At 42.8% G+C, this 23,060-nt stretch overlaps 1 protein-coding gene across 2 annotated transcripts in view; it reads right to left on the bottom strand.

The window, feature by feature from the left end:
• tiam2a (TIAM Rac1 associated GEF 2a) overlaps window positions 1-23,060 on the bottom strand; it is a 400,823-nt gene that overhangs the window by 36,277 nt on the left and 341,486 nt on the right. The window lies entirely within an intron of this gene.

Raw genomic sequence — 23,060 nt, 5'->3', positions numbered from 1 at the left:
TGGAAATGATATACAATTTGATTACTGAAGGGGAAATTTATGGATTAAGACTGCAGAGGATTGACACGTTAACTGTGCTGAGTTAGTTGATCCCAGCCAGGGTGGATCAAAGGAAAAACAGCCAAAGGTTCTTGTTCCTGACTACCATTCAAAAACCCCCGTTGAAAGTGAAAGTGTGTGGCTGGGATGGTGATCTGGCTCGATTGTGATCCATTCTGCTGTGGAACAGCCTGCCAACACTTCCATGAAGGTACATGCATAAACAGTGAGTGAATTACTGGGGGGCACCTGACACCTGTGGAAGTGCAAACAGCAGGGAGTCAACATGTTCAGGAGAGGACACGAGAGAAGAGAAAGGATAAAAGTTCTAGGTTTTGAACCAGCTCATCGTTTAGTGCACCATTAATTTCAGTGAAAATCCATATCCCACTGAAAAGCTTTTCAGTGGAATAAAATCAATTTTCTTATTTTCTCTTACTTCTCTGACTCCAATTATTTTGCAGATTAGAAACTGGCATGATGTACAAAAAATAAAGCCGATCCGAAAACTTCCTCAGTCAAAACAGCTGCAGCCATCAATACCCATTATTTTTACTGTACCTTAAATTTCTTACAAAAATGTAATATAATTTTCTTTGCTTTTCATCACTTTGAACCCATTGCCGTCACTGTCCCAAATATTCAAAAAAAATACCTTGGTGAGAATTGGACCCCAGCTTCTAAGTATCCACATTAGTGTGTCCTGCTCTGCCTTTCATAGACAAAGACAATCAACTGCACATAGAGCTGTGTGTAGAGAGACTAACCGATGCACACCACACCCTGAGTAAACAGTACTCTTGGGAGCCAAGCCTTTTGTGCATGACAAAAAAGATGTGTGTTCCATTGAATAGCCAATACTGTAGCAGATGTAATATGAAAAATGTGAATCAAGGCCAAGTATATACAGTGAGGTAAATATTATGGGAAGTGGGAAGATTTCCTCTATGTACTAAACAGGAGTATAAAGAATATGTTTGAACTTTGCTACAAATAGCTAACAGAAGAAATCTTACCTCCGCCTAGCTTTGTCCAACCAGACAGAAAGTACCAAGATTGCAGGTGATGGCTGCAATATCACAATTAGATTTGTGACATGAATCCCAAGTATTGATCAGAGAAAGGAACAGGAAGAAACAAACAACATCCTTAAAAATACCCCTCAGTTCAGTCAACTGGGTTAATTATAATAATTAGGGTCTGAAAATTGAGCAAATACAAAGCTATAGATTTTATTTTGTTGAAAAGCTTTACAGCAGGAAACTGATTTATCCTGAATTTAACTGTTCAGTGCATGATGATCTAGTTTTCCTCCATCTTACCTCACCAGTTTTCATCCAATTTCTCCTGGTGATGCACACCAGATGCTCTAGTTTCCGTTGAAACTTATAATACCAAATATCCACAGGCATACACACCACGAGCGCTATCACAATGCAAAGCACTTACGTGCTTATGCTCACACAGAGGCTACCTGCTGTCCACTGCTGGCTCGCCTTGGGATCGAAATACAAAATACCGGCAGGTTGGTGCTCAAGTTTTACCGAGCACACAGTTATTTACATTTACTTTCTGGTGCGCCGCCTGCCAATTCATGAGTTGGACACACACCAGTAGTTGTGTATAAACAGCCATGTTGATGTTCAGTTTTGAAATCGTGGCTAGCAGTGGATTTTGCAGCTTTTTGTCGGCTCTAAGTGTTAGAATGGAGCAGATAATACAAATCTGCAAGCCCCTCTTGACTACCATCTTCACTTTTTAAAAATTCGTTCATGGGAAGTGGGCGTCGCTGGCAACGACAGCAATTATTGCCCATCCCTAATTGCCCTTGAGAAGGTGGTGGCGAGCCGCCCTCTTGAACCGCTGCAGTCCGTGTGGTGAAGGTTCTCCCACAGTGCTGTTAGGTAGGGAGTTCCAGGATTTTGACCCAGCGATGATGAAGGAACGGCGATATATTTCCAAGTCAGGATGATGTGTGACTTGAAGGGGAACATGCAGGTGGTGTTGTTCCCATGTGCCTGCTGCCCTTGTCCTTCTCCTTCTAGGTGGTAGAGGTTACGGGTTTTGGAGGTGCTGTTGAAGAAGCCTAGGCGATTTGCTGCAGTGCATCCTATAGATGGTACACACTGCAGCCACTGTGCGCCGGTGGTGAAGGGAGTGAATGTTTAGGGTGGTGGATGGGGTGCCAATCAAGCGGGCTGCTTTGTCCTGGATGATGTCGAGCGCCTTGAGTGTTGTTGGAACTGCACTCATCCAGGCAAGTGGAGAGTATTCCATCACACTCCTGACTTGTGCCTTGTAGATGGTGGAAAGGCACTGGGGAGTCAGGAGGTGAGTCACTCACCGCAGAATACCCAGCCTCTGACCTGCTGTTGTAGCCACAGTATTTATATGGCTGGTCCAGTTAAGTTTCTCGTCAATGGTGACCCCCAGGATGTTGATGGTGGGGAATTAGGCGATGGTAATGCTGTTGAATGTCAAGGGGAGGTGGTTAGACTCTCTCTTGTTGGAGATGGTCATTGCCTGGCACTTGTCTGGCGCGAATGTTACTTGCCACTTATCAGCCCAAGCCTGGATGTTGTCCAGGTCTTGCTGCAGATGGGCACGGACTGCTTCATTACCTGAGGGGTTGCAAATGGAACTGAACATTGCACAATCAGCAGCAAACATCCCCATTTCTGACCTTATGATGGAGGGAAGGTCATTGATGAAGCAGCTGAAGATGGTTGGGCCTAGGACATGGCCCTGAGGAATTCCTACAACAATGTCCTGGGGCTGAGATGATTGGCCTCCAACAACCACTGCCATCTTCCTTTGTGCGAGGTATGACTCCAGCCACTGGAGAGTTTTCAACCTTTGCTCTATTGCTAAGAGCAGTTATATGCTGATTTTTAGTTCTACATTTGTTATTAAAGCAACATGAACATACCACTAATACTTGGTTTACCAGTGAAATATGACTGCCCCGCAGCATTTATTAACCACCATAATGCCAGCCATCACATGGACTTTAGCAGCTGGGCAAGAGAGAACTACAATTTTTGGTGTGGGAGCCTACAGACTTGTAGCGTTACATGTGCAGCTCCCCTAGTTGTCCATATATTAAGGCATCGCTAAGCATTAAGACCAGCAATTTCCAGTCTGTAGTTGATCTCAACCATGGCAGCAGTTATGGCACGATAATTAACCTCAGCAACCCATTGTTAACAAGAGGGAAAAGGCCAGGACTCCTACTCCTGACTGGCATCCAGTAGCTCCTGCTGGAAAGTGCATGTATCTCAATATTGAGTGCAGGCAGGATAGGACATGGCTGTGATGCCCACATTCAAATAGTCCATTGACACTCACTCTCTAAGCTCACACATGAAGAATGACCACTTGGGTGAGGCACTGTAGATAGCTGGCACACACAGAATTATATCCTACCGAGAGATGATGGTTTAAAGCAGTGGAGGAAAGATGAGAAATTTGCCAAAAAAAACCTTACATAGAATCATACAGCACAGAAAGAGGCCATTCAGCCCATTATGCCTGTGCCAGCTCTTTGAAAGAGCTATGCAATTAGTTCCTCTCCCCTGCTCTTTCCCCATAGCCCTGCAAAATTTTTCCTTTTCAAATATTTATCCACTTCCCTTTTCAAAGTTACTATTGAATCTGCTTCCTCCACCCTTTCAGGCAGTGCATTCCAAAGCATAACAACTTGCTGTGTAACAAGATTTCTCCTCATTTCCCCTGTATTTGTAATGCTACATTACTAAAACAAAAGAATATATTCCAATAAAAAAATTGAAACAGAACCCAAAAAGAATCTGTTCCTTTAAATCACAACTACTACTTGCATAGTCTAGGTTGCATTATTCAAAGTAAACAATGCGCAGAGATACAAATCTTTGGATGTTGAATAACAGATTCCAGGCCAAAGTTACACAGGTGCAGATTTATATTGGAAATCTGTGACTGGTCATATTAAATTAATTGTGCTATGGAGCTATCTTGAGAAGTTGTCAGCATAGCAGAAATGTGAGGAGCGAGATTTTTGACCAAAACGATCGAGACTGATTGCAAACACTTTTACATGCACGGTCCACAGCAATTACTTTTAAGTGTTTACTGTCATTAAGCCATGGACGGGAAATTCCTTGGAGTTGCTCCTGCTCCGCCACTGTAACTTTGCTGGTAGTGTGGTGGAAACCATTTACCCACATAAACAGTGTTTCGCGTCATACTTACAGTGAAGTTGCGGTGCTAGAGCAGGAGCAGCTCCAAGGAAATTCACGGCCGCATTTGAGAACCAAAGTAAGCGAGACTTGATGGCCCGTTATTTATTGATTTTATTTGCACCTTTTCAAGATCATTCTGAAAACCTCTAAAGCAAATTATAAAGCAAAATGAGAGTAACGGAGATGCTACTGAACTCTGCTTCAATTCAGAGGATTCTCTCAAATCACCTGTCACACAGCCATCTCCCCCCTTTCCAACATATGAATTTAATTTTATCTCCCGTCTCGCTCCTTGTGCAAGGCACCATTACACAGCTGAGATGATATACAGGCAGCTTTCTTCCAGAGATATGCCAATGCTTGGGCCTTTAATAAAACTTCCATCTGCACCACAGCAGGCTCTCGAGAAACAATCTGATTCCTAGTGTTTTTTTATGAAATTGTTCATCATAAGTTTGACTTGAAGTGACAGGTGCGTAGCAACGACTGATTTGCCTCAGTTATTGCAGGCCTGAAAAGCCTCGGGTCTGTAAGTGATGTAAACATCTAAAGGAACTGCGTATTTTTAAAAATATGAAAAAATTAACAGCTTTTATATTTTTTAAAAGATTTAAATGTGGACACTTAATTACTATAATGCAATGCTGTTGCATTGACAATTTAGTGCCAATTAAAGTATGATTCCAACACCAAATTGCAGGTACAGCCTCCTCTGGAATTGACGGCCTTGTTTCATTTTTAGTTCAGTTTTTTGTGGGGCAATACAATGTTCGGTCAGTCTCATAATGGTGCCACTCAACCAGGTGACACCCCCCCGCCCCGCCCCCTCAACCCTACCTGGGTTCAGGCGCATACCAATATTAATGTTAATCTTTTACAAGAAGGGGAAGTGATCTGCAGAGTTTTGTGTGCTTTGGTCTGAAGTTCAGAACAGCACAGTGCGTGGACAGGTACGGGTAACTGATCACGAACAGCAGCATTCTGAGTTTTAGACAAAAGTTGAAGAATGTAAATATAACTTGGTGAGTGCAAGTGGTACGATACTACTTAAATGCTGCTTGATCCGCCTGGACTCACTATACTGCTCCACCAGTATAAACAGCAGATTGCGGACATGAATTTTCTGGCAAAAAAATCCATAACCTGCTAAATATATTCTTACAGTTGGAGGAAAGCTTCCAAATTCTGGTGATTGCATTACACACACATACGGTTGAGTTCTTGCATGACTGAAAAAAGCTATGTAATATTCCCTCCAACCCACAATTTGGAATTTTTCTTTGCTCCCTGCAGGCCATTCGATACTACACACGATGCTGAGAAGGTGACCTCTTCCTGGACCTCAGCTACTCTTCCCCCACACCAATTCCAAACCACTGCAGAAGTGTGTAGCCTCTGCTCAGTAGATCCTAGCATGGCACTGCAAAGATAGTAGCCTTTAGTACAGCACCCTGGGAGCACCTACATACAGTGCCAGAGAAAAGATTTTAAAATGATTGAAGGCAATGCAGCCAAAAAAAAAATCAAATTCCAGTTAAGGACTGATTAGCAGCTCCAAGAATGATTGTAGCTGTCAAGATTAGGTTAATTTGTTTTGCCTGCATATCAGCAGTCACTGCACTGATAAGTAATTTATTGTATGGGAAGCATAAGAACATAAGAAATAGGAGCAGGAGAGCAGGAGTAGGCCATACGGCCCCTCGAGCCTGCTTCGCCATTCAATCAAATCATGACTGATCTTCGACATCAACTCCACTTTCCCGCCCGATCCCCATATCCCTTGATTTCCTTAGAGTCCAAAAATCTATCGATCTCAGCCTTGAATATATTCAATGACTCAGCATCCACAGCCCTCTGGGGTAGAGGATTCCAAATATTCACGACCCTCTGAGTGAAGAAATTCCTCCTCATCTCAGTCCTAATTGTCCGACCCCTTATCCTGAGACTATGGCCCCTGGTTCTAGACTCTCCAGCCAGGGGAAACATCCTCTCAGCATCTACCCTGTCAAGCCCTCTTGGAAATTTATGTTTCAATGAGATCACCTCTCATTCTTCTAAACTCCAGAGATTGTAGGCCCATTCTACTCAATCTTTCCTCATAGGACAACCCTCTCATCCCAGGAATTAATCTAGTGAACCTTTGTTGCACTACCTGTAAGGCAAGTATATCCTTCCTTAGGTCAGGAGACCAAAACTGTACACAGTATCCAGGTGAGGTCTCACCAAAGCCTTGTACAATTGCAGCAAGACTTCCTTACTCTTGTACTCCAACCCCCTTGCAATAAAGGCCAACATAAAATTTGCCTTCCTAATTGCTTGCTGTACCTGCACTTTGAGATGTGACAAGGCACTATATTAATGCTAGTCTTCAAGAAATATCTGAGAATAATTTGCTTTCTGTTTACCTGTCTGAGATTTAAATAAATTTCACAGAGTTTTGCACCTCACCATCTTGCTCTTTGGGGATCTCTCTCCGCATAGCAAGACAACTACTATAGGTTTTTAACCAAAAGAACAATGTAAATGTGTCAGTGTCCATCTGAAGTATAATTTTCCGGAAATTACACTTACAGCTCAGGGCAGCCTGTGCAGTGAATGATGACAAAGGTACTTTCAGACGCTCTTGCTGATATCGGGGAACAGTTTTGTGTCATTCCACTTACTTCATTTTTGCATATTTGTGAGGAAGCACAGATCCCATCATATCCTGTTGCACTGCATCAATGGGTAGGTGCCCTGTGCCATGAAGTTAATTATGAAGTTAACATTAACAATCATCTCTTGATGTGTATAGGTAAGTCCCTATTAACTGAAGAGTATCTGTCTCAGTACATTTCACTGTTATAACCGTAATGATTGTGGTAGAGAAGAGTAACTGCATCCAAATAAAAAGGTACATTTATAGAACTGTAACACATTTAGGTATTGAAAAGTGGGGTTTGCCCAAGATTTGGGGCCCTCTGCAAGAGCTGTGTTATTGGCCCCCCTTCTCTTTGGCCTGTTCTAGTAAAGCACTGACAAATCAGCTGTTAATCTAGGGACATCATAGTGCGTCAGCTGAAAACAACTGTTGGGCCAGCGGTGCAGCAGTTTTCCTGAATCTGGTAGCAGTAAAAGGGATGATACACACATCTGCAGTTAACTGTACACTCTGCTTTTAACATGGGAACAGGAAATAGTATATGTGAAATGACTTTACTGTGAACAGCTGGTTGCATTTGTTATGCTTTAAATCATGGCAACTATTTGGTTGTGAATAGTTAAAAACAATGAATTTTACAGTTGAAGCTGTTTTTAATGTATTATATTCACCCACGAAAGAAATATTAGCTATTTATGGAACTTGAGGTCAACGTTAACATTTTGGTCAATGCAGCTAAAACAATGGATAAAACAATCCATCTACTTATTGAAGCATTACGATCAGATTGGAAATGTGTGTTTTTGAAAAGATTTTATATATTTTGACAATTCTTTGTTCTACCATACTGTATACTTCACCAGAGAACAACTTGTATTTAAATAGTGTCTTCAACGTAAGAAAACATGCTACGGCATTTCACAGGAGTGTAATCAGACAGAAATTGAAACCGAGTCAAAGGAGGAGATATTAGGAGCGGTGACTAAAAGCTTGGTCAACAAGGTGGGTTTTAAGGAGCGTCTTAAAGGAGGAGAGATAGATGGACGCACAGTGGTTTAGGGAGGGAATTCCAGGGCATTAGGGCCTAGACAGCTGAAGGCACGGTTCCAATGATGGGGCTAAAAGGGTGGGTGATACAAAAGTGGCCTGAGTTGGAGGAATGCAGAGTTCTTGGAGGGGGTTACAGAGATGGGGAGGGGCGAGGCCATGGAGGGATTTGAATACAAGGATGAGAATTTTAAAATCGAGTCGTCGATCGACCGGGAGCCAAAGCAGGTCAGCGAACACAGGGGTGATGGGTGAGCGCAACTTGGTGCAGGTTAGGATACTGGCAGCAGAGTTTGGAAGAGCTCAAGTTTATGGAGGGTAGAAGATGGGATGTTGGCTAGGAGAGCATTGGAATAGTCAAGTCTAGAGGTTACAAAAGCATGGATGAGGGTTTCAGCAGCAGATGGCCTGAGGCAGAGACGGAGAAGAGTGATGTTACGGAGATGGAAGTAGGCGGTCTTTGTGATGGAGAGGAAATGGGATTGGAAGCTCAGGTCAGGGTAACATAGGATGTTGAGGTTGCGAACAGTCTGGTGGGGGCTGAAGACAATGGCCCCGATATTTACTGAGGCGGGCGTCAATGCCTGGGAAACCTAGAAATACCGGGAAGGCGGAGGTCCTGCCAAATTTAACGACAGGATCTCATTAGAATTTTTTTACTCTGTTTCCCTCCCGCAGCTGGCCAGATTGAGAAGCCTGAAAGCCTGCTGTAGAAGGCAGCAGTTGGGGCAGCGGCGGGGGGGGGGGGGGGGGGGGGAAGGGGTGAGAGATCGGGCAGCGGCGGGGGGGGGGGGGGAAGGGGTAAGAGATCGTGCCGCGGGAGGGGGGGGTGGCGGGGAGGGGAGAGAGTTCAGGCTGCGGGGGGGGAGGGGTTTCCAGGTTTCCAGCGGCTGGTTCCCCCCTCACTTCCCGCAAATATCGATGCCAGTGTGTCTGGATGATTTTGCTGAGGGGCTGCATATAGTTGAGAAACAGGAGTTGGTCAAGGATAGATCCTTGAGAACACCAGAGTTAACGGAGTGGGAGGAGAAGCCATCGCAGGAGATTCTCTGGCTATGACTGAATAGATAGGAAAGGAACCGGGTGAGGGCAGTACCCCCCACCCGGATAATGGTGGAGAGACGGAGGCATTGGAGAAGGCTGATGTGGCCAACTGTGTCAAAGGCTGCGAGAAGGATGAGGAGGGAATATTTTACCATGTCCACAGTCACACAGGATGTCAGCTGTCACTTTGATCAGTACCATTTCAGTGCTGTGGCAGTGGCGGAAACCCAATTGGAGGGGTTCAAACATGGAGCTGTGGGAAAAACTAGCACGGATTTGGGAGGTGACAAAATGTTCAAGGAATTGAAAGGAAGATAGGAAATGGGGCTGTAGTTTGCAAGGACAGAGGGGTCAAGAATGTTTTTTTGAGGAGGCTGGTGATAATGGCAGATTTGAAAGAGAGAGGAACCATTTATAGTATCAGCTAACACGAGGACCAGGAAGGGAATTTCGGTGGTCAGCAGTTTGGTGGGAATAAGGTTGAGGGAGCAGGAGATGGGTATATTGGACGAGATGAGCTTGGAGTGTGCATTAGGGGAGTAAGGAGAGGAATTAGAGTAAGATGAAAAGCAGCACTGAACAGAAGCAAAGCTGTAATCCTGAATAAAGTTTTGAGTTGAGGACCAAGTGTAAGCAGCTCCAATATTTGCAGCTAATATACTGTAATTTACAGTATATTGAAGCACATTGTTAATGGGATGCCAACATAGCTGTGCCTTACATAATAAAAATAAAACATACATAGATAGACAGGGCAAGATACCCCGCTGGTTTTGAAGTTAGCACTGTCTACAGTAACACCTGCTGAGTTTCTGTGGTAGTTCACAGATGGTAATTACAAAAGAATGACCTACATAGACACGCCATTACAACACATCAAACTGTACAGCATAATTGCTACCAGTGCTGATTTGCATTTAGAGGAAAGGTTAACGCATTTCTCCTTTCACTTTAATTTTAGGTTTCAGACATGCACGCTGCATCTTAACCAACATGAAAACAATGAGAATCAATGTCATCAGGTCAGCAGTCCTTAAGTAACTATAGTACAGTTTTAAAGAATAAAAATAAATAATTGCTTTGCCATAAACCTTGAAGGCACAGATGGAAGAGCCATCTGCCAATATCACAGAGCACCTGTTAATGATCAGTACTGACAGGGAACTTCTTTCAACTTACTAAGCTGCACTGAAGAATCATAGTTAAAATTAATTATCTATACAAGGATTCATCTCAGTAGCAATTAGAAAACCTATGCCCAGTTAAACGTGAAAGTATTAACAGACTGCATCGTTCTAGAAATGTCTTCATAGTTCTAAAATTACAGGAACTTTAACTTCTCGTCCCTCCCAACATTCACACAAATTGAAAGCCATTTACAAATAAAACATATAATGTAAACACCCTATTTGCCAAGTAATCTTGTGATAACTATGAAAGTTCTTGGAACACTTCAAGAGGATGCCACTATAGGATTAAGTACAAAAGATGGGGTGTACATAGCCCTGCATAAATCCTAGTTAATTAAGTATAATTGCCTCTACAACCACCCCCACCCTCCATTCTGCATTCATCAATTTTACAGAAGTTGAGTGTATCAACAAGATCTGTGTACTTAAAACAAAATTGTGGGCTTTTCTCAGTTCTAGGACATTTACCGAAACAAAAAAGAGGGAACGGGGATGGGAACCAGTAGAAGACGCAGGAAAGCAGAGCCACTATAACTTGGTTGGCTTCATTATTTGTAGCACTCATATGAACACGTGTTCAATTATCCAAATTATTAGCAAAACCCAAATTAAGTTACAGAATTGCAAACAGGGCAAATGAATTGGTGTTTCTGTTAATTAAATTATTAAAGCTCCACTTACTGTAGGTTACGTTGCAAATATATAAACTACAGCATCTCAAAACCCATGTTCCAGATACTATTTTGGGTGCGTGAAGTATGGATTATTGCACACTGTTCAACTAACACTCAGTAAACTTCACCTGCCTGTGGCAGGTAAGTCAGCTTTCAGCTGCCAGAATAATGCAAAGGAGAGAAAACTTAAATCCCTAACTTTACTATAATTAAAATAAAACTCAGGAATGAAGGCTAAAGTTTAACATTAATCTCAGTCACAAAGCATTATTTCCTGTGCAGAGTTTGACTTACTACCATCCTTAAACAATTAGGGACAAAATTCCTTCTCAGCAGGTTGCATACCCCCACTTGTTGAGTTATAAACAGGGTCCCCAAACCTTCCAGCAGGCAAACATTTTCACGATTCAAGGACCATTCTTTCCACAACTCACAATGACATTTACTGCTCAAGAACTTACTGCTAAAATACAGATGTGCATTTTAAAGGATCCTGCACTGGTGTCAAAACCACTGTGTTCTCTCACACTCAGCCCTTCGACTCCTCTTGCTTGATCAATCTTTCTTCCTGAACCCTGTCCTACATGAATTCTGTAGCAAATAGATCTCAGGTTGGGTGACAAACTTGTGCTGAATATTGGAGCACAAAGCAATCGCAACTCAGAAAAACAGCTATTTCTGATGAAACTCTCCTACTGCTACACTAGAATCGTAGAATCATACAACACAGGAGGCCATTGTGCACAGTTTGAATTACAAAATGTGGCCTAACTGTACAGACACAAGTAGCACTGAATGGAGGATGTGCAGGGAGATACATTTTACTTATTTATTCTTTTCTTCCTTCTTAAGGCACTGACTCATGTTAAAGTATAGATTAATGAGCATCAGCAGCCCTCCAGAATTTCACCACCCTTTATGTGCAATCATCTGCAGGCTATTCATCCAAATTCGATCATTTCTCCACCTGCACGTCAGCGGGGATCATTGAATAGTGAACTCACTTGATTTCCCCTCCTCCACAACCTGTGGCACCGAGGCCAATTTTAGCACCCTAACCGCCACTGTAGTTGAGTTCAGCTGATTCAACATAATCAAGGGATCGAACCTGGGACCTTCCTGGTTTGTATGGCTCAGTGCCACAATGGCCAGTGCATCTAGCTCTTTAGCCATCAGCAGAACTAATTTATAAACACACAACTTGGAAAGAAACTAGAAATAAAACAATGCAATAGTGGACACACCAGGATACTTGTGTAACGCAAGTGTTTTTTTTTAGAAAAGCAGTTATTGGGAGCGTCTAGAGCAGCCACCCTGAATAATCTTCAAGTCTTTCAGGTGAAACCTAAAACACATAATTCACACCACTTCAGTACTGAATTTTAACTTATTGAAGAAACAATGCATTTAATGGCCTCAATATTTGCAGTGAGGCAGGGAGGGCACGGCTGCGGCTGAAGAACCCAGCAAGGTCAGGGTCGCGGAGATCCTGTTAAATTTAATGGCAGAACCTCATTAACATTTTTTTGTTCCTTTTTCCGCCTGGCAGCCAGCCAAATAGACAGCTTGGCCAGCAGCCGGGACGGGGGTGGGAACACCAGCGGCAGGAGGCCACAGCCAAGGACCCTCGGGGACAGTTCTCGGGACCAGGGTGGTGGGGGGGTGGGGGGGAGAGAAAGGCCACAAATGGGAGGGTGGTGGGAAAAAATGGCACAATCGGGATGGGGAGGAGAGAGAGGGCACGATCGGGATGGTGGGGGGGGGGGGGGGAAAAGCGAGAAATAAGGCTGCGATTGGGAGGCGGGGTGAGGGGGGGGGGGTGGGGGAAGAGAAAAGAGAGGTCAGCAATCAGAAGCTTGGAGCTCGGGTCTGAGGGAAGTTGGAAAGTTTCCTTGAGGGGCCGGGGGTTGGGAAGCACTCTTGCTCCTCCTGGCCCACAAGGATTGCTGAAAGAGGCACTTAGATGGGAACAGGCAACTGCCACTTCCCTTTCATTGCCGGGTTTTCCAACCCCTGGGAACTCCATACACCAACAGTCAATTTTAAATTGGGCTCCCAATTGCACTGTGGGAGCCCGGTTTAAATATGTTACAAAGAAAATAGGAGCAGGAATAGGCCATTCGGCCCTTCAAGCCTGCTCCGCCATTCAATATGATTATGGCTGATCCTCTATCTCAATACCATATTCCCGCTCTCTCCCCATACCCCTTGATGCCTTTTGTGTCTAGAAATCTCTCTAGCTCCTTCTTAAATATATTCAGTGATTTGGCCTCTACAGCCATCTGTAGTAGAGAATTCCACAGGTTCACCACCCTGAGTGAAGAAGTTTCTCCTCATCTCAGTCCTAAATGTCCTACCCAGTATCCTGAGACTGTGACCCCTCGTTCTGGATCCCCCAACCAGGGGAAACATCCTCCCTGCATCCAGTCTGTCTAGCCCTGTCAGAATTTTATGTTTCAATGAGATCCCCTCTCATTCTTCTAAACTCGAGTGAATACAGGCCGAGTCGACCCAATCTCTCCTCATATGACAGTCCTGCCATCCCAGGAATCAGTTTGGTGAACCTTCACTGCACTCCCTTTATGGCAAGTATATCCTTTCTTAGGTAAGGAGTGCCCCGCCTCTCCACTGCGGGACACTTGGAAGCCCCGTTATCTGCCGGCGTAAAAATGGAGGTGGGCACGTGCGCCTCAGGTTGGGGACACGTTCCCCTTATTTAATTCTTTAACCTCTGACCCTCTCCCACCCAACATGGGGGGGTTAATTACGAGGCCAATGTATCCAAACCAATATATGACGTCATTCATTTAGAATCTCTTAAGTCCCTTTATTATTTCTTAATTATCAGAGGCTGATTTCTGCACGGTGTTGAAAGCAATTTTCGTGTTGAAAGCAACTAGGTCAAGTGTCTCATTCATTTCGTGTTTTATAAACCTCATCCTCTTTCTCCATATAAAGTCTCCCAGTTTTACAGTAAATCTCTTCACGCTTTTCTAAAATCTCCAATAGTCTAGACACAGTACATCAAAAATACCCTTGTTGTTTTTCAGCAGTAATAATTTGATTACTGGACCAGTAACAGAGCTCAGATCTAAATCACAGAGCTTTTCATTGAATATTCCCACAGCATTAACTTTTCTTTAACAAACACATCGAAGTCTTCCTCAGTGGACAGTGATTGGTTAATATAGTTTTCTTTAACCTTTTCCAGTGTACTCCCTGGAAGTAAGAGCCTTCAAAAACAGGGTCGAGTTAGGTTCGAAACTCACCATGGAAAACATCTTATGGAGTGAGCCATAGGCTGCTGCCGCCTGCTGTTTGGTTTTACGAGCCAGGGCAAGTCCCCTGACTCTAGGTCTCTTTTTTCTAGAGGCAGGCATAGAGGTGTTGATCCTTGAGCAGCCCGAGCACAGCAGCACACTATTGCAGAATGAACATTTAACAGAATTGCATTCCAGCTTCAATCTGAATGAAAAACCACACGGCAATGAAAACAGTGTCTTCACCTGGACTACTTCATGACACTTGAAAACAGTGAACGTTTCATACGCAGTTTTTTTTTATATATACCAATAACCCCAAACTATTGCTTCAAGGGGATGCAAAAGAATCCTGCACTGATCATTAGGAAAGGTTCTCCCAGCTACAACTGCTGTCAAACTGCATATATCTTCTGCAGGGATAGAACTAGGTGGTTGAGAAGACCGCAGGCCAGGTGCTCGGGACAGGTTCCACGTAGCTGCTGGTGAGTAGACCAGTGATAGAGATATCGGAAAGCACGTTACTGCCAGCATACCACCTCTAGCTGTGAAGTCAATCAGCATGAACAAAAGCACGGTGCAATATGCACACAGGTCACACTGCAAACTAGTTAAATAAGAGCTAGAGGGTGATGCTTAATTAGCTGCAAATCATCAGCCAACCCTGTATTCCATCAACCAGAACCTCTACGAACCCGTAAACAGCCCACAAGCAATGTAATGAAATTAGAGATCTCACATGCATACTATACAGATTTCACGCACACCCAACAAAACACCAGGATCCAGCCTTGATGAAGCATTGCTCTCAAAAGCGGATGGCAATGTTTTAAATCCATCTTCTGCACCTGACCTGCAGATATCTATTTCCTGCTCGTCCTTGAAGAATAGCTGATTACAGCAATAATTTTGGTTATACCACCAATCTCTGAGGGGATGTTAGAGAGCAGAAAAAATCTTTCAGAACATGTTGCAGCTAGTTTACGACATAATTAAAAGGCATACCATTACTGTGTTCAGGAAAATGCTTAATAGCAAAACAGTGGCATACCCCTTTCATAATTGATTTTATTTCAATTAAATTGAAACTTTTCATAGCAAAATCAAAAACAACAAAACAGATTTTTTATTCCAACATTTACATTTCAACAATCTTAGCAAGGTCAAATCCAAAATGTTTGCTTTATTAAAGTTACAGAGACAATTTTATGGCACACATTTGAGACCAGAAAAATTACAGCACAGCACCAGCCCCAAAAGTGCAGGTGGTAAACTGCAGACTCTTAGTTGTTGCAACCACCTGCATTGGTAAATATTTCAATGGAACACCAGAATTTCACTTTCCAAATTCCAGTGGAACAATACAAAAGAATCACATCTGAACACAAACATCTAAACAGGTCCTTAGAGAAGGAAACACCAGGGTAAGTAGTTTTCTACCATTCTTCCTCCTTTTTGGAAGTATCCTAATTATTGCACAGTATTTCCTGCCTCATGGAGACCCACCATTGCATACCTTTGCTCCCCTCCTCAGTGATGTAGTTAATGGGGGCTCTCCATTCATTTTAAATCCAGCTAGTGCTTTGACTTTCTCAAACTAATCTGGAGCCACTAGACCCAAGGTGAAAAATTGCTATTGACCAAGTACTGCTGTATGGTCACTACTGACTAGTTGTTACTTGATACTGAGAGGGGTAACAGCGTTGGATCAGCTCCCAGGCAGAGAGAGTTACTGACTCACATTATCAATGGGCTCCTCCAGGGGGGACATGGACTGTCCCTATAACCAACATTGCCAGAGTAACTAGAAAAGGGAGCAATGACTCAAAAGTGTGCGTCGCCATGAGGCTGAAAATTTAGTATTTAACTTTACGAAAATGAGGAAACCTCCTAAAGGGCGTGTGGCTGATGTGGGAATTGATCTGGTGCCACCTGATGCCAGGCGAAAACATGCTCCTGTCTGGATGCACTGCATACTATGCCAGTATTGTGTTTCCCTGAAGTGAAATGTCTCAGTTGAAATAAATCGATACTCTTCTTTTTAAAAAAAAGTCTAGACATAATTAAGAAATATTTTTGTTTGAGTGCACAATATGAGAGAACTTGACCAAAGCAGTATTCCAGTACTATTCTAGTCTTTTCTTTAAAACCGTTATTGCTAACCAGACCACTGCTTTAAATAACATATGTAAACAATTTTACAACACCAAGTTATAGTCCAACAATTTTATTTTAAAATTCACAAGCTTTCGGAGGCTTCCTCCTTCCTCAGGTGAATGTGAACATTCACCTGAGGAAGGAGGAAGCCTCCGAAAGCTTGTGAATTTTAAAATAAAATTGTTGGACTATAACTTGGTGTTGTAAAATTGTTTATAATTGTCAACACCAGTCCATCACCGGCATCTCCACACCTTAAATAACATACAGCACATTGTGGCAGAAGCAATGGAAAATAGTCAGGAACTATCAGCACAGCTACAACACTGGCATCTACCCGACAATGTGGAAAATTGCCCAGCTATGTCCTGTCCGCAAAAAGCAGGACAAATCAAATCCGGCCAATTACCGCCCCATCTGTCTACTCTCGATCATCAGCAAAGTGATGGAAGGTGTCGTCGACAGTGCTATCAAGCGGCACTTACTCACCAATAACCTGCTCACCGATGCTCAGTTTGGGTTCCGCCAGGACCACTCGGCTCCAGACCTCATTACAGCCTTGGTCCAAACATGGACAAAAGAGCTGAATTCCAGAGGTGAGGTGAGAGTGACTGCCCTTGACATCAAGGCAGCATTTGACAGAGTGTGGCACCAAGGAGCCCGAGTAAAATTGAAGTCAATGAGAATCAGGGGGAAAACTCTCCAGTGGCTGGAGTCATACCTAGCACAAAGTAAGATGGTAGTGGTTGTTGGTGGCCAATCATCTCAGCCCCTGGACATTGCTGTAGGAGTTCCTCAAGGCAGTGTCCGAGGCCCAACCATCTTCAGCTGCTTCATCAATGACCTTCCCTCCATCATAAGGTCAGAAATGGAGATGTTCGCTGATGATTGCACAGTGTTCAGTTCCATTCGCAACCCCTCAAATAATGAAGCAGTCCGAGCCCGCATGCAGCAAGACCTGGACAACATCCAGGCTTGGGCTGATAAGTGGCAAGTAACATTCGCGCCAGAAAAGTGCCAGGCAATGACCATCTCCGACAAGAGAGTCTAACCACCTCCCCTCGACATTGAACGGCATTACCATCGCCGAATCCCCCACCATCAACAACCTGGTGGTCACCATTGACCAGAAACTTAACTGGACCAGCCATATAAATACCGTGGCCACAAGAGCAGGCCAGAGGCTGGGTATTCTGCGGCGAATGACTCACCTCCTGACTCCCCAAAGCCTTTCCACCATCTACAAGGCACAAGTCAGGAGTGTGATGGAATATTCTCCACTTGCTTGCATGAGTGCAGCTCCAACAACACGCAAGAAGCTCGACACCATCCAGGACAAAGCAGCCCCGCTTGATTGGCACCCCATCCACCACCCTAAACGTTCACTCCCTTCACCACCGGCGCACAGTGGCTGCTGTGTGTACCATCCACAGGATGTGAGAATCCCTACGTGGTCAGTTTTCGGTAAAATATTAAGATGCCTATGTGGCAAAGAAGCAGAATGCAAAATGGTTAGGAAGGGTTAATTAGTTAGTAACTGAGATTGGTACAGGTGGCCTGGCCTCCTGCTGGGCGATATGTTTGCGTAGTCAGCAGGTTTGCATGGTCTTAGCAATGTAGAGTCTTTGATGTGATTCAAGGACTGGTCTGAATGTCTCCATGTTTATGGCAGATCAATATAGGTAACGAGCTTAGCCAAAGTTGAAAGACATTCCAGGTTGGGAGATAAGGAACAGAAGGAACAGGGAAGAACATTCCAAGTTGGAAGGTGAGGAAGTATCCCCTTTGATGTCTAACAGCAACATGGTCAGCACATGATTATTTATGATTGGCCGGAAATAATGTAACCTCGCATGGCAACCTGTGCCCGGCTTATGATTGGTGTTGACCCTCGTTAAGTATGTTCCAACCCTATTGATTTGTATAAAAACGTGTGGATTTCTGTATGTTTTTGTTCTTGCTCTGCCAGCATAGAGGGACTCTATCAGGAGTCCAAATCAATGCTGCAGACTAAGAACCCTGCTATTAAAGTTGTGTTGAACTTTAAAATGTATTCGACTTCAGTTTTTACTGAACCAGACTGAGGGGAAAAAATCCGGAACGTCATTTGGTGGGCGTACGGGGATCTTAACGGTCGTTCACCGAGAGTTCGCGGAGTAAGAGGCGGATTATCTCAGACACGGAGGAAGGAAATGGCGCCCCGATGTAAGTAGTCTTAATTTACTACGTCGGTTTTCCTCCAATCCGTCAGTCTGACGACGAATCGTCCAATCGCTAACACTCGTGTGGCGTCCTTACAAGATTCAGGTCAGTCTGGCGAATACACAGAAATAGCAGGAAGAGGTCAGTGGTCGAATATCACTGAGGGAATAACTTGTACGCGGTAGGTCAGTGGTTAATATCACTGAGGGTAGTCAGGGTTTAAGTTCCTGATGATTGGATATAAACAGGAACTATTGATAAAGACTTCGATGCCGCCAAAAAAGGCTCAGGAATTAATTTGGAAAAATAACAGAGGTACCACAGCCAAAGAACTAATTGCTTTATGGAGACAGTACTGCAAAAAAAATATGGATAGAATTAAGTGACTAGACAAATGTTTAAAAGACAGAGACCCGAAAGAAAGGTTTTGTTGTTTAACTGTACTGTCCCTTTAAAAAGCCTGTCTTGATCAGTGTTTTTTTTGTCGGTGTTGTGGGCCACGCCCCCTTCTTACTGTGTCTTGTGTGTTTTCTTCCTTTGTGTAATGTATTTGTCTTGTCGTGTGTTTAATTCTGATACTGCCGAATTAAAATTGGAGTTATTGAGGTTAAGTGACCTATTAAATTCTGGTTCTTATAAAGTGTGGGCATGTTAAATTCCAGACATGGGATCTTCAAAAAATTGGCATTTTGAATGTTTATTTTGTGATTGGCTGTGGTTTAAAAAGAGGTTAAAAATTAACGGGATACATTAAAAAAACTATCTGGTATCACTGTGATAGGAAAAGTCGGAAAGCTGGAACAGCTCGGAGCGTTGATTATAATCACATCCACTAAAAGTATGTAAAAAAATAGTGTGCAAAAATATAGTATAAAGCAATCCACAAATGTGAGAAGTAAAAAAATCAGTCAAACCTGTGTGAAGAGAAATTTTGAAGGTGGGAAGTTAATCTCAAAGGGAGAAGGATCAAATTACTCCGACCACAAGAGCAAGTTAATATTAACCCCTTCCATCCCAAGAAGCCAGACTGTCATGCCAAGACCAGTTCAAACAGATAGAAATGACCCAGTCGGGTGAGAACTGTCTGAGGCTTGCCCAGAACACAGGTGAACATGAGGTAACAATTGGTATAGGTTATATTAGTAAAATTGTCCCAATCACTCGGAAATGCCAAAGGCTACAATTGACTGAGAGATAAGTTTTCACGCTACAGTGAAAAATTGATAAGAAAGGAATGTAAAACAAATCATATGAAAAGGAAGCATAGGTTAGACAATTGGAAGTCCATTACTTGAGCTATGTACTGACACAGGGTACTAAACACCTATCAGTTTTACCCTGCCACAGTATGATAAGGAAGTTTTGACAAGTTCTGGGGCTATTCAATTTTATTTGAAATTAATAGTAGAATACAAGATCTAACCAAAGAGGGGAGACCTTCCCTGACAAATTATATAACTCGCATTGAGACTGCTAAGAAAACTCAACAATTAGATCAACACCTCCTAACTCAAGTGTTAAAACAAAGAGCGACATGGAATGGAGGTGGACATCGTAAAAAGAGATAGGCAAATATGGAGACGTAAAGATCTGTGATAAGTGATATAGCAACTGCCTTTGCCTCAGTTGTTAACACCATTGATTTGACAACATTAGATCAAAAGGTCAGAGATTTAGGGTCTCGCATTAAAGATATATTAAAAGATAAATGAAAATACAGATAAGGAATTGTCTGAGGATCAAATGCTGACCATATATTTGCAAAGGATAGCTACAGTGCTAGAAACACATGCCCAAACCATTAATAAATTAATAAAAGAGGAATATAACGTATCTTAGCAGGCGGCAGCTAATGATATCTGCTTAATGTGGTTACATCTTGAAAACACAGAGATTAGGACTTGGAGTTAGAAATTCCAGTCTGCAGCCCTGCGTACATCTGTATGTGGGAGAGACTGTGTTTATTTCAGACAGGCTGCGTGCTACAGAGAGAGAGAGACTAGGCAATTTCTCTCTCCTGTTTTGTTTTCTAAATTTGTTTTAGGTATAGGGATTATTCCTTTGGATAAATAAATAATAAATGATGATTTGACAAATTAATCACTTGGGCTCTCAAGAAGAGCTGCAATGGATTTTCTGTGTTTCTTTTAAAACAGGTGACCCTGGTTTTTTTTTGGGACCACGTGAGTGTTGATGGTGCAGGATTACCAAGAGTAGTTACAAAGTTGCGGTGCAACCTTTGCTGGAGAAATTTGGTGCAGGAAACGATCCAGTGGTGTTAAAGATTTAAGACTTTAGCTGCAGACATCAGCGGATACCAAATGTCACAGCGTGGTGATATCAACCTGATTCTCTTCTTTTGAAAACATTTTGATTTGTTTTGACCCGAGGAACTGGTTGTCTTCCGAGACAGAATGCTCGAGGTGGGGAGATATGGGAATTTCTCTAAAGTCATTGAATTGGGCATGATAAAAAATCAATCTGGCATAAATATACAATCTAGTGGAAGTCAGGAAAGTGTAGTTGAGAATAGTAAATTGATAGCTTTCTCGTGGAGATATTTGTGTCCTTGCCTATAATGAATAATGAGAAAACTACACTCAATAGCCTGGCCACTACCCTGACATCGGGACCATGCAGGGGGAGATAAGCACTCTAGACACCCCTGATCTTTTTGATAAGATAACCTGAAAACCTAAGAGTGGCTACAGTGGACATAAAAGATACAAATGTATGTTGCCATCATCTGAAACGGAGATCAGGATGAAGAACATGATTACAAAGGCCTATGGCCTGGTGAGCTATTGCAACCACTCTTTAAACAAACCAGTTGCTTTTACAGGACTGAATCCTACAGGACATATGATGTGTGCCATGGAAAATGTTCGGAAATTCCTATGAGATGCTGCTAGTATGCGGAGATACATGAAGAAGATACATTGAAGAATGAGTCTCAGACAGGCTCAGTTACTTGACAACAGCACAACAGGAAAATGGTTAATGTGGTCCAGGCGAGTGAGAAATCCTTTTAAACAACGCACTGACACATGGTCCATAGAGAAACCAACTAATTAATGAAACAGTCAGGAAATACTGGTATCAATCAAAAGGACTGAAATTAAAGTAAAGAGGGACACAGTAATTTGGATTTCCAAAATTCAGGGTTAGGTTCCCATCAGTTAACAATAAAATTGGGAGAAACAATATTTAGAAGATATCCGCACGATGGATACAAAATTACAAGATTATGAGGGGCCCGGATAAAGTAGACAGGAAGTACCTGTTTCCCCTAGCAGAGGGTTCAAGAACTGGAGGACATAGATTTAAGCTGATTGGCTGGAACAAAATTAAAGGGATGTGTTACTAGACATGTTGTCACTGTGTGTCCACATAGTGTTGGACACAGCCTAGAAGCACAGTGTGGGTTTAATACCGGTACCAATCCGGATATTAACTGTACCATGGAGGCCCTAGAGGCGGATCTAAAACCCACTTAAGTGGCATATGCCGGAGAGGGCGAATACTGTGTTACAACTAATTTGAAAACGTTTAAATATGCCAATCTAACTTGTGATATTTTAAGTCCAGAATTCTACTCCATTTCTGAAGTCCTGGTTCGGATTGGACCCGAGGAACTGGTAGAGATACACCTGCATAACCTCACCATCTTACAAGTTTCTGAGAATGTCAGAAAGGACTTAAAAGCATATCAGGACACATTTGGGTATCTGACACCCCTGTTGCCTAAATACTTGAAAGCATTGCGAATGGAGATACGCCTCGCCCAGAAGGTTTATTATAACCTACAACAGGACAATAACAACATTAAGCATGACATTGACCAAATTAAAGTCACCACCTGGTGAAATGACCTCTGGAATTTGGGACTGAATATACAGATCCATCTTTGGATTAGATTAATTTCATATGTATTAGTCGTAGTGCAGTTTGTTGTAATGTGCTTCTTGATTTTCATTGCATGTAATAAATGTAAGCAGAGGATGAAGGGTTTGGCAAAGATAGTAAAACAGAGCCTGGGTGAGAATGTCCCCATTGTCTCTGTGATTTCAACTAAGAACACATCTTAATGGTACCGGGAGTAGCACCCGCTGGGGTAAGGTGCATGTAAAAGGGAAGACAATTATAGCTTGATAGGATTATCAGATGCTCTGCCTCTCTTCCACCCGGACTGGTGGCCAACACGAAGGGAACCTGGTTAAGATGAGGTACAGTATCTAATGGGATATTGTAGGGAGAATTTGGATTAAGAGATATAATGCGGAGGGCACCAATTCACAGGTGTAAAATGGTCTGAAAGGTACCATTCAGTCTAGTTAGGCTGGAAACAAAATATAAAGCACCATGAGATATTTGACTATGTTAGCCTTTCAAACTAACATGAATAGGTTTAGCTGACCAAGGACATTCGCAGCTTACTTGAGAGATGTTTAGAAGGAGTCTGTTCCTGAGAACAGATAAGAGTACAAAGGCGTATTGATGAAACATGTCTGTGTTCTATTGGGACTTCTCTAGTTCAAGGGCTAGTCATATTCATTGTTATAATTCTTATAGTTTATTGCTTACTT

Source organism: Heptranchias perlo, chromosome 8 (assembly GCF_035084215.1).
Source record: "Heptranchias perlo isolate sHepPer1 chromosome 8, sHepPer1.hap1, whole genome shotgun sequence".
NCBI lineage: Eukaryota > Metazoa > Chordata > Chondrichthyes > Hexanchiformes > Hexanchidae > Heptranchias > Heptranchias perlo.
This window is presented reverse-complemented; position numbering and strand designations above follow the sequence as displayed.